The sequence below is a fragment of the Mastigoproctus giganteus genome, chromosome 2, assembly GCF_048544385.1.
Source record: "Mastigoproctus giganteus isolate SK-2022 chromosome 2, ASM4854438v1, whole genome shotgun sequence".
Classification (NCBI taxonomy): domain Eukaryota; kingdom Metazoa; phylum Arthropoda; class Arachnida; order Uropygi; family Thelyphonidae; genus Mastigoproctus; species Mastigoproctus giganteus.
The window spans coordinates 92,193,922-92,206,958 of record NC_143576.1 but is presented as its reverse complement, the minus strand read 5'-3'; the positions used below and the strand labels follow the sequence as shown (position 1 = coordinate 92,206,958).

General features: G+C 38.5%; 1 protein-coding gene across 2 annotated transcripts in view; it reads right to left on the bottom strand.

The window, feature by feature from the left end:
• LOC150089423 (vesicle-associated membrane protein 4-like) overlaps positions 1-13,037 on the bottom strand; it is a 67,175-nt gene that overhangs the window by 8,868 nt on the left and 45,270 nt on the right. The window lies entirely within an intron of this gene.

Here is a 13,037-nt window from a genome sequence, read left to right as displayed (position 1 = left end):
TTAATCACCACAATTGCAGCTAGCTACTGGACAACTGAGTACCCATATGTTACAGAGACACGGCATGCAAACTTACCAGGGGTTATACAGTGTGGTGTGGATTGTCAGCATTGGGCCTAATTGGACCATTCTTTTTTGACAACACTGTAACTGGTGCCGTTTATTTGAACCTGCTGCAGGATTCCATCATGACATGCATTCATGAGATGTTTTCAGATGAGGACTTTTATTTCCAGCAGGATGGAGCCCCTCCCCACTACCATCGTGATGTAAAGGCCTTTTCTTGATGAAAATTTGCCGAACAGATGGATTGGACGAAGAGGTAGCATTGAATATCCCACTCATTCACCAGACCTTATGCCATTGGAGAATTTCTTAGGGGATACCTAAAAGATAATGTTTATCGTGCAAAACCGGCAACAATTGATGAAATGAAAGCAACCATTGAAAGAGAATGCGCCCATATCCCAAATGAACTGTTTCATGACGTTTGCAACTCTGTAGAACTACGTTGTCATCAGTGTCTGCACCAGAATGGCTACCAGTTTGAATACTTGCAATAGCTCAAAATAATTACACACATCTGTCATCTTTAATTTAAATTATAAATCTTGGATGTATCTAAATTGAAACTGTATTAATAAATATTCAAAGTGTGTATACATTTTTTGAGACACCCTGTATATTGTGTGCACATACACATTGGCAACCAGAATCTGCATCAAGATAATTTTTTTGCAAAATGAGCATTAAAACTGGAATATCCGTCCCCTAAATACTGAATTAAAAATGACCAAAACTGATTACATATCACATTATACTGGTAACAGAAATTACAAAGCCAACTACTTAAGAAATATTTTAGAAGAGGTCATGGAAATATAATGCAGGCCACATAAGTACCCTCTGTTATGACTGATGTTCTGAGGTAATAATAACTAAAAAAATAAAATAAAATAAATAATGCCAGTACATATAAGGTTGTGATATAAATCTGTAGGTTTTAGTTTTTTTTTTTTTTAATGTTGCTTCAACCTGAGCTTTAATTATTGCTTTTATATCTATCTGGCATGTAATCGATTCTTAATCTAATTTCTGCCCAGTTTATAGCATCAGACATAAATAATGGTTACTTTGCAAAAATTTTCTATACTATAAATGCTAGAAATTTTTTGCAGGGTTTTACACTTTTCTATTTCTACAATAATAACCAGACATGGGAGTATTAATCATTAACATACTGGAAACTGCATAAAAGATTCCATGATGTTGTACTTATGCACTGTCTGAGAAGTGGCAAAGTCAAGTTGGAAATAACTATTCTGTATAAATACAAATACAAAGGGTACTAGGAAAGTTTTGCAATACAGCTTTGTTTATTTAATTTTTTCAAAGTAATTTCCTCTACATTCAATACACCTCTCCATCCTCCGAAACTAATCTTTAAACCAGTTCTGCCAAGTTTCACTAGGGAGTAAAGCACACTCGTTGTCCCAAGCCCGTAGAAGGTCCTCATCACTGGAAAACCGCCTCCCTTTTAGCTTCATTTTCACATGCGGGAACAGTGCAAAGTCGCAGGGAGCAAGGTCTGGACTGTAGGGAGGGTGCTCGAGAAGTTTCAGTCCTGTCGTGGTCAAATATTCGGTGCAGGCTTTGGTGCGCTTAGCTGGAGCATTATCGTGATGGAGGTACCAGGTGTCCATTCTTGACTTTGGCCGCAGGTTCTTCATAGATCCAATGACTTTAGGCAGGCATTGTTCAGTATACCACTTAGCTGTGACTGTCTTCTGCGTGTCCAAAACGACACGTTCCACAATTCCACTCGATTTGAAAAATACAGCTATCATTTTCTTCTTACAGATCGGGATTTTCTGACAATTACGGGTGTGTCGTCATCATCAAAGACCCAAACTTTGTTTTGAGCCTTGGTCGGCAGATCGTAATAGTACAGCCAAGTCTCGTCACCTGTCACGATGTTGTTCACATACCGAGATTGTCCCTTATCAAACTTTTTTAACATCTCCCGGCACCAAGTCACACGTCGTGTCATCTGCTCTTCAGTCAGTTGATGCGGCACCCAGAGAGAACAAAGTTTCTTCACGTGCAAATGATCTTGCAGAATCGAACGAATTGCTGGTGCATTTAGGCCCAAAGTATCCTCTATCTGTTGGTAGGTCACTCGCCTGTTTTCATCAAGCATTTTCCTCACAGCAGTAACGTTTTCCTCCGTAACTGACGTTCGTGGCCTTCCCGGCCTCTCAGAATCCTCCAGAGTGAAATTTCCCCTTTGGAATTCTCTAATCCACCTGAATATCGTTGTACGATGTGGACAATCATCATCTAGTGCAAGAGTCATTTCTTCTAAGCACTGGTCTATGGTTAAACCACGCACGAAATTATACCGCAAAACTGTCCTTATCTCATTTCGTGACCACGATGCCATCGCAAGCACTTTACACTCTCACTACTAATGAATAACTGAGCCCATCGACTTGGCGCGGCGGCTACTATGCACGTATGAACATGTCTCAACATGCAGCAACAAGCAGCTTCCTGTGATTCATTGTTGCGTCATATTGCAAAACTTTCCTAGTACCCTTTGTATACTATACTATATCTCAAAGTGGTTTCTGATAACAGGTGGAAGTCGATTCAAATTTTTTTTGTAGTAGTGATTATTAACAATACCAATTACAAAGTGTATTCCACCCATTACTTTTCTAGTTAGACATCCTCAAACTATCTGGCTATGGAAACTATGCTGCTGATTTCATGCAATCAGGGTGATAAGATTAACTGAGTCTACACTAAACACAGTAATTCCCATCCAATTCACAGAATATAAATTTGAAGAAAAGATTACCAATTCCCACTGCTCAACTGTCTAATCAGCATGTTCTTTAGCCAAGGTTAGGTTTTTTTTTTTTTTTTTTTTAACTTCTCATTATTTAGTCCACAAGGGCTTGTTAAGGGATCTATGTGCTTTCAGACCATTAATAACAAGTCTTTGTTGCACAGTTATACATGCACATATCTGCATTCTATACACTCACATTACATAAGGGAATGGTACATTAGAGTATATTTGCACACATCACAAGAGCACACTGAGAACTAACCTCGGCTTTTATTTTTTGTAATATTTTCATTTACTAGTGATGTTATGTGATGTTTTTAAAACTGAATTTTCAAAACTGTTATGTAATTTGTGCATTTAGTGCTTCGTTTTCAAATGTAACAGTTTCCTGTGTAGTGTCTGTTCTATTTTTCTTTTCCAACTATCAAAGAAAACCCTCAAAATGGCGGTTGAAATTATTCACAACCGTAAGAGTGCTTAATTTTGTAAGCACTCTTTCACAAGAAGAAAATTGTGCATTTCTCTTTTTTTTTTCTTTTTTTTTACAAAAAGTTTAATTTCAGCCCACCTAAGCTCACATTTTGATTCTGAAGTTGTTTTATTAAGCTTGGAATAAAACTTGATGCAGGCTCCTTGTTTTTTAGAAGGACTCTTTTACTCCTCATGTGGGTATCAATCCAGGTGCAGGAACCCACATGAGGGATACTTATGAAAGAATCTGTAGCCACAAGATTTTCATACATGTGACTGTTGAGAAAAGGATGAGTATCCTTTTCTCAGCCTCATTAGGAGAACTGTCTGTCTTTGAACCTTTTCAAGTAAACTCAATGTCTTTTTTTTAGGGTGATTGATTTTCTACCTCTATAAGAAAATGTTTGATAATTTATCAATAGGACACTATGGGTACAGTTCTTGACACCAGCCTGCACTATATTTAGCACTTCAACATTTGTTTCTATTGTAACATCCAAATTCTATTCTTCTATTTTTAATTCAATCCCTCTATGTGTGTAAGTTGTATAAATTTAAGGAGGAACTGGACAGGCATTTGGAGGGAATGGTGTGATTTTTTTTTTTTTTGGCTGATGCTGCATAAGCTCATACACTTGCTTTCTTGCATCACATGCTGCTACTACTACCACCTCATATATAGTATTAACAGTGTAAAATCGCCAAAAATGGTTAATTAATACTACTTCTACTCAAGCACATTACTGAAATTATAGTTCTCATAGTTACTGCAGTGAATGGCTCTGCTGCTGCTCTCTCATTCTGTGTGGAAAAGGAAGGTTGGACTTCAACCACTGGCCAAGTTGATAAATACTTCCAGAAAGGACAGGAAAAAATTTTTGTGGGCTTTTTTTTAAAAATAATTTGGATGAGTCAGCACCCTCCCCACAAAAACAAGCTAACTAATCACAGAGTACATGAAATTTACAGACATTATATAGTTGCCTGTGAAAAGTCTAAATGGGGTGGCCAAACTTAGTGATTCTGACAGCTGCATGAGATGGTCTTTGAGGGAATGAATGCAGCATAAGATAATCTTAAAAAACTTCAAGTAACAGGTATTTGAAGTGCATAAGTGATTTTTATTAAAGAAAATTTACATAACCAATAAAAATAGCATTTAAAAATCATTTACAGCTTCATTTTAGTAATTTAGCAATTTAATGCTCCAATTAATAAATAATGTATCATGTTATGAAAATATTATCATATACCAATTGTAAAATGCCAGGGAAAATCAGGGGGCATTTAAAGTATATACTGGGGGTACCCACCTAGCCTCTTACTTCTGTGCATAACTCCACCTCAGGACAGTAGTAGTAGTGGAATGTGATGCAAGAAAGCAAGTGTATGAGCTTATGCAGCATCAGCCAAAAAAAAAATAATAAAAATAATACCATTCCCTCCAAATGCCTGTCCAGTTCTTCCTTAAATTTATTTAACCTATCAACTTCCACGACAAATGGAAGTTTGTCTCAGCAATTAACCACCCACTGGCTAAAGGCAAATTTCTGCACATCTATTCTACATCTGTCTTTTCTTAATTTGAATTTATGCCCCTTTAGGTTCGTAATCTGAACAAGTGGAAGGATCCCATCAGAATTCAGCATGCTCAACCCATACACCTGCCTTACACACATCAATCAGATCACCACACAGGTGCCTAGTCTCCAGCCACTGCAATTTGCAGAATTTAAGCCTCTCTTGGTAAGAGGATCCCTTCATTCCCCTCACCAATCTTGTTGCCCTTCTCTGTACAAGCTCAAGCAAATCTACATCCTTCCTAAAACAAGGCCTCCAGACCTGTACGCAGTACTCAAAGCGTGGTTGACCATTGCCTTATATAGAGGGACAATCACCTGCTCCTCCCTGCTAGCAAAATTCCTATATATCATTGACAAAACCCCATGACCTGCCCTGGCAGCCTGTCTGCATTGCTCAAAATACTTCATATCTGACTGCACAATTACTCCCAGGTCTTTTTCATTTTCTACCACCTTAAGTGTAGTACCACACAGTTGGTACGTTTCTCTGGGGTTACTTCTACCCATATGCAGTACTTTGCATTTGTCAAGGTTAAACTTCAATTGCCACTTCTTAGCCCATCTGCCCAAATTATCTAGATCCTGTTGCAGTAGCACACTGCCATTACTGTCATTAACAACCCTGCCAATCTTTGTATCATCTGCAAACTTCGACACTAAGCCTGATATACCTTCATCAATATCATTAATAAATATAAAAAACAACAGTGAACCCAAAACCGAACCCTGTGGGACTCCCCTAATAACATTAGTCCACGAAGAGCAGCACCCATTAATTACCACCCTCTGTCTTCTCCCACTCAACCATCCTTTTATTCATTGTAGCAACTTAACCTTAACACCATTCTGCTCCAATTTAATTGATAATAGATGCTTAACAGAGTTGGGGGGTGGGGGAGAACTATGTTTTATATATATTTCTTTATGAATAAAAATAAAAAACAGCAACGTGAAATTCATTAAATGCTGTTGTTGTTTGTTGTCGTTTGGTTTTTAGGAGCATTAGAAACTAAGGCCATATTGCTCCGGGATATGCAGTGGTCATTCCCTGACCTTTCCGCATCCTCCGTATTTGGTGGTGACGGGCTCGAACCCCGGTCTAATCAAGAGGCGTGTACTACGCGCTGTTGCTCCTTCCCACCTGGCTACGGACGTGCCATTCATTAAATACCAACTAGTATTAGAATCATTATATACTTGGTTGCTACTCAATTTTTTATTATTATTATTATTCTTTATTTTTTTTAAATTTCTTGTTAATCAAGGTATCATTCTGAGGCATGTATTTTTTCAGTTCACATTTCCTGGAAGTCACAGTCTGAGTAAACGCTGAGATTATGTTCAATCAAAAACAAAGCTTAATGACACTATTCTGTATAATATCCAAATCAGTTCTTCCCCTTTACAAAAAAAAAATATTATACAATACATTTACTACCTTAAAAAATAAGTCTAATTCATTTTAAAATATTTTAATAAAATATATAATATACTACAGTGAAACTTCTCCTAACGGACACTTCTCATTAACGGACATCTCTCTACAACGGACATTTTCAAATTCCCCAACTCACCTCTATTGGTTTTAACGTGTTTGCAGCTTCTGTCTAGCGGACATTCTCTGTAACGGACGCGGACAGGCAATCTGCACTATTTCCTTCAGATTAGCACTTAATTTTATCTCCCCATAACGGACAGCGGGCGAGCTTACGGCCCTTTTTCTAGGAACTTTTCCTCCACGTATTGCCTCAATCGTGTGTTTATTTTCTATTTCCGATTCTCTGAATTTTATCAAGGTTTACATCGCGGTTCTAAACCCTTTTTCAAGAATTTTTAGGCACATGTAAAACTTCTGATGAATTCAGTGTGTGCTGGGGGGGGGGGATGGTCGGCCTTTTGTCTTTTCAGTTTCAGTTTTGTTCAGTGTCGTGTGAAGTGCACAATGTATTCTCGTAAACATTTAACTTTAAAAGATAAAGTCGAACTCATTAATGCGTATGATCGGCAAAAAAAATTGTGTTCGCAATCTCGCTGCAAAATTCAAAATCGGGAAGACGCAGATAAGCGGCATCCTAAAGAAAAAAAATGAACTGCTTAAACAATTTTGGCAACACGGAAATGATCAGGTTCAAAAATGATTCCCGAAAACTGTTGGACTTCAAATTGACAATGTTACGTATGAGTGGTTTTGTCGCGAATGTGCTAAAAAAATTCCCATTAATGGGCCTATTATTAGGGAAAAGGCTTTGGAGGTTGCAAAATCTATGGGAGTAAATGAGTTCAAAGCTTCTGTGGGATGGCTAGACAAGTTAAACTCTGCATAAAATTTCTTGGAAAACGGTAAGTGGTGAAGGTGGATCTGTTGATACTGGGGTTGTAACAGAGTGGAACGTCAAACTGGAAGATTTATGTCGTGATTTTGAAGCTAAGGATATTTACGACTGTGACGAAACAGGGTTGTTTTTTAAAGCTCTTCCTGAAAAAACAATGAGTCTAAAAAACGAAAAGTGCCAGGGCGGAAAAATTTCTAAGGAACGCTTGACTGTACTATTGTGTACAAATAGCTGGGAGACTTTGAACAACCTCTTGTTATAGAAAAACCACAAAATCCTCGTTGTTTCAAGGGCATAAAGTTGAATCTTTTGAATGTTGACTGGAAGTCTAATAAAAAAGCGTGGATGATACGAGATATCATGAGCGAATGGATAAGTCACTTTAACCAAAACATGATTCGTCAAAAGAGAAAAATTATTCTTTTCATGGATAATGCTGCATCTCACCCGCACATTGAATTGTCCAACATTCAAATCGTTTTTCTGCCACCAAACACATCTGCAGAGTGTCAGCCCTTGGATCAAGGGATAATAAAAAATTTAAAACTTCACTACAGAAAACGTGTTTTAAGTGCAAACATGAATGATGTAACATGTGCGAGTGACCTTGCAAAGAAAATCAGCATCCTAGATGCGATTCAATGGATTTGCTCTTCAGTAAACGCAATTAGAAAACAAACTGTCGTGAACTGTTTTTGTTGTTGTTGTTATTTGGTTTTTAGGAGCATTAGCAACTAAGGCCATATTGCTCCGGGATATGCGGTGGTCATTCCTGACCTTTCCGCATCCTCCGTATTTGGTGGTGACGGGCTCGAACCCCGGTCTAATCAAGAAGCGTGTGCTACGCACTGCTGCTCCTTCCCACCTGGCTACGGAGGCGCCGAACTGTTTTGTAAAGTCTGGCTTCTCAAACGCAAAAATTGAAGTTGTGAACAGCAATGTGGAGCACCAAGAAGAACAAGAACTTCAACATCTATTGATAACGTACGATACTTCAGCTACAAGTGACCCTGGCTACAAAGATATAGACTCGAACCTCACTACAGAAGATGGTGCTCTAGATATCAACGACATTATCATCGATATTTTTCAAGAAGTTCCTCATGAAGATGAAGAAATGGAAGGAGGTCATTCTGTCGAAGAACATATTAACGACGAACCACCGATGAAAATAGAAGAAGCGCTCATACAAATCAATCGTTTAAAAATGTTTTTCGCCGCTGAAGATACTGAAGGAATTTCGATGGTTTCTCCACTCCAAACAAATGTTGAAAACAAAATTATCAGCCGGAAGAAGGTGCAGAAGAAAATAAGTGATTACTGTATGTATTTTTCTTAAGATAAAGTCATAATATGCATAGCACAATTGTATGTATATTATTTACAAAAATATTGTTCAAAATCTGTATATATTTTAATTTAATTTTACATTAAACGTTTAACGATTTTTCTTTCTTTTTTTTTTTTTTTTTCTCCCTTAGACTTCTTGTTAGCGGAGACTTCTCTCTAACGGACACATTTTCGTTTCCCATGGCTGTCCGTTAAAGGGAAGTTTCACTGTATATACATTGTATTTCCTTAGAAATTTCTTAGGGAGTTTTTTTTTATTGTCTATTTTGCTTACCCTCTTAATCTGGTAATGGTGGCATTGCACCTGACAGGTGCCTTTCAAAAATAATGGTCCCACATTACCCTAAAATTTTAAATTATATCTAGCTTCAAAGCTATTCAAAGTTTTACTGCAATAGATCCTCAATTTTTTTCTTCTGGTTTTTAAGGAGTAATTAAGCATTGAACATTTGTCATGTGCCACATCACCAGTTACGTAACGTATTTTCCACTTGAATGAACAGTACTATGGGTACTGACTTTGCTATGAAGTTTTGAAATCTGTTTATTTAAAAGATTAACTGCCTTTTTATTCCCTGCCTTTTTTATTATAAATAATTTTATAATAAAATTATTTATTTTTTTATTTGAGCTCTTTTACTTTGTGTTCTTTTTATTGCACCAGTCCATGAAATTTATTGCCACAACGTGTAAAAATCACATGTAATCTACGAATTTCTTTTTTACATACAAATTTATGGAAAAGGTAATAATAATTGCTAGAGCTCTATTTTTCTGATTTTAATGAAATCCAAAATGGCTCAACAAATATTTTTGAAAGGCCAAATATAAAATTTCAAAAACCTATCCGCTAGGAGTCAAGTTATTACTTTTGGGCAAATTGACAGAAAGACACGAAGAAGACAACAGTGCATATACACACATATACAGGGTGTTTCAGTTAAACGTTTCAGAACTTCTAAGAGGGGTAGGGTACATCCTGACAATTCGAAATCATACAGCAATGTGGGGTCGGAAATGCTTTCCTGAAGCGGTGTTGTAGTGGGCCAGCTGCACAGCGTTTGTACGCGGAACGATATCCGACGAGGCGTATTCCCAGTCATAATTTCTTTGCAAGACTGCACCAGAGGTTAGCTGAGAGAGGCTCATTTGAAAGAGATGACAGGGACAGGGTAAGAACAGCACGGACTCCAGCCGTCGAACAGAATGTGCTGCAGCATGTACAGGGGAATCCAAGAACGAGTACACGAAGTCTAGCAAATGCAGTCGGGGTTTCCCATTGCAGCGTCTGGAGGATTCTCCGAGAACAAGACATGCATCCGTTTCACGTGCAGCGTGTCCAGACACAGCAACCGGAGGATTATGCACCTCGTATTGCTTTTGCACAGTGGTACCTTGGAAAATGTGCTACAAATCCCCTTTTTCCTGCTGAAGTGTTGTTTTCCGATGAGACATCCTTCACAAGGGAAGGAATTTTCAACACGCATAACGACCATATCTGGGGGGTCGAGAACCCGCATGCAATACGACGTCGTGCAGCACAGATTCGATTTTCGGTCAATGTATGGGCCGGTATTATGGGAGATCACCTCATCGGACCTTACCTGTTACCGTGTCGTCTAACCGGACCTATCTACTTGATCTTTCTGCAGCAAGTATTGCCACAACTTTTGAGAGATGAACAGATTTCTGCATCGACGCAACAGACAATGTGGTTCCAACACGATGGAGCCCCTGCCCATTTTAGCGGAGATGTTCGTAACTACCTGGATGTCACATTTGGTCAACAGTGGATCGGACGTGGTGGTCCCGTGCGTTGGCCTGCTCGGTCACCCGACCTATCATGTCTTGATTTTTATTTCTGGGGTCATATGAAATCGCTAGTTTATGACACCCCTGCTGACAATGCTGAGGAGCTGGTTGCAAGAATCGCAGTAGCTGCCGAAGAAATTCGAAATTCGCCTGGAGTATTCCAGAATGTTCGGATGTCCATGCTTCGGAGATGTGAGGCGTGCATTGTAGCCCGTGGAAGAAACTTCGAACACTTACTTTAATCCATGTACCTTTTGCTTCTTTTCATGTATTATTAAAACGATTTCTCACTTACGGTCTCTTTTCTTTTTATGGTGCTTCTGTGTACAACACCGCTTCAGGAAAGCATTTCCGACCCCACATTGCTATATGATTTCGAGTTGTCAGGATGTACCCTACCCCTCTTAGAAGTTCTGAAACGTTTAACTGAAACACCCTGTGTATATATATATATATATATATATGAATGTACCTTAAAAGACATTAAAATACAGAAAAAATGATCTTTTTTAAGGTGCTTTCCAAAACTCCTTTTGAAAATAAAATATGCAGCGCAGTGTGAAAACAAACAGTAAATTTTTCTTTAAGTTTTATCCAGCAAGTAGAAAAGTTTTTTTCTTTTTTCTTTTCTTTTTTTTTTTTATATGAAAACCCCAAACAGGAGAGGTATTAGAACCTATGCTACTTAGTACCGTGCTTGGGTTGGAGGTTGAGAAGCGAAAGAAGATATTTGTTAACATTAGACTTGAACTTGTGTAGACTAATTTTCAGGAAATACGTATGAAGGAAGGTTGTTCCAGAAAGCGGCAGTTGAATAAATAAAAGAGGAAGATGAAAAGTTGGTTCTGTGAGTTTGAAGTTGGACAGTAAATGGATGTTAGCTGGTGGTGGCTCATGCTAGGACTGTTTTAAAAGAGAGAGTGGTAATTATAGAAGCCAATTCAGAAGAACACTGCCCATGGAAGTATCTGTAGAAAAGGCATGCAGCAGAAACAGTACATCTATGAGACAGAGAGTAGAGAGACTGTTAGAGCTGAGTCATTAATTAACCTAACTGCCCTCTTCTGAATGAAATCTAGAAACCTGAGAGAGGTTTTGGGGGCACCGCCCCAGATGTGGGAACAATATTCCATGGTGGGGCAGATTTGCGATTTGTACAGAGTGAACAGCTACTTGGAAGAAAAGTAATGCTGAGAGCGAAAGAGAAAACCAAGTTTTTTAGATGCAGAGGAAACAATATTTGTAATCTGCTAGTGCCAAGAGAGATTAGAAGTCAGGTTAATCCCCAAAAGAGATATATCATCTTGCCTAGAAATCGGAGTGTCACCAAAGATAAGCATAGGAGCAGAAGAATCCTTTTTGCGGGATATAAGACAATACTGAGTTTTAGAAGGATTGAAATCAACTAGGTTGTCTTTGCCCCACTGGACAATTACCTGGAGATCAGCATTTAAGGAATTGGTAGCAGATATTCGAGGATTTGAAGCTGATTGAGCAGGGCAAGGTTTCTCAAACTGGAATGCAATGTGCTATCATCAGCAAAACTATGGATAGGATTTCCAGTCAATGGAAGAAGGTCATTAATATACAAGACAAAAAGAGTGGGGGAAAGAACTGAACCTTGGGGGGACCCCAGCATTAGTGGAGAAGTTAGAAGACAAAGAGCCATTTACCATCACCCTCAGTGAGCGATCAGAGAGAAAATTGGATAACCAATTACTAAAAACAGTTGGCAAACCATAAGATGGAAGCTTGTTTAGAAGACCTTTATGCCAAATACGATCGAAAGCCTTTGAGATGTCAAGGGCAACTGCTTGTGTTTCATCGAACTTTTCCACTGAATTTGTCAATAAATGGGTAACATAAGCCAGAATATCACCAGTGGATCGACACTGACGGAATCCATACTGGAAATCGTTGCTCAGACGGAAGGTTTCTAGGTAGTTTAAGAGTTGGCGGTTAATTGATTTTTCCATTACTTTAGAAAGAGTATGAGTAATTGCAATGGGACAATAATTAAATGGGAGGGATCTGTCACCCTTTTTAGGAACTGGCTGGATATGAACAAATTTCCAAGCAGAAGGAAATACACCTTTGGAAAAAGGGAGTGAAAAAAAGGTGGCAAAGAACAGGAGTAAGTTTGGGAGCACAGGTTTTGAGAACAAGTGGAGAAATATCATCAGGACAGGGAGCTTTCTGAGCATTAAGTTTTGTCAAAATCCTTCTGACATCCTTTTGACAGAAGACCACAGGGGGCATTGAATGAAGCGTGTTGGGAATGGTGGGAGGTGTTTTACCAAGATCATTAATATATGAGTTGTCGTAAGAAAAATGGGATGCTAGCAGGTCAGCTTTATCCTTGGCTGAAGCGACAACAGAACCATCTGGTTTTGACAGAGGTGGGAGCAGAGATGGGCAAAAGTTGCGGCCAATAGCTTTGGCAAGAGACTAGAATGCTCAGCTACCATTAGGGCAAGAAGCAAGTTTTCTACTCTAAGCCTGTTCAAAATCTAGTATGGATTGATTAATAACTGCTTTACAATTGTTGCAAGCTCTGGTGTAGGCAGAAAATGAAACTGGAGAAATGGAAACAAGCCAGGTATGATTTGCAACATTCTTCTCTTGAACAGC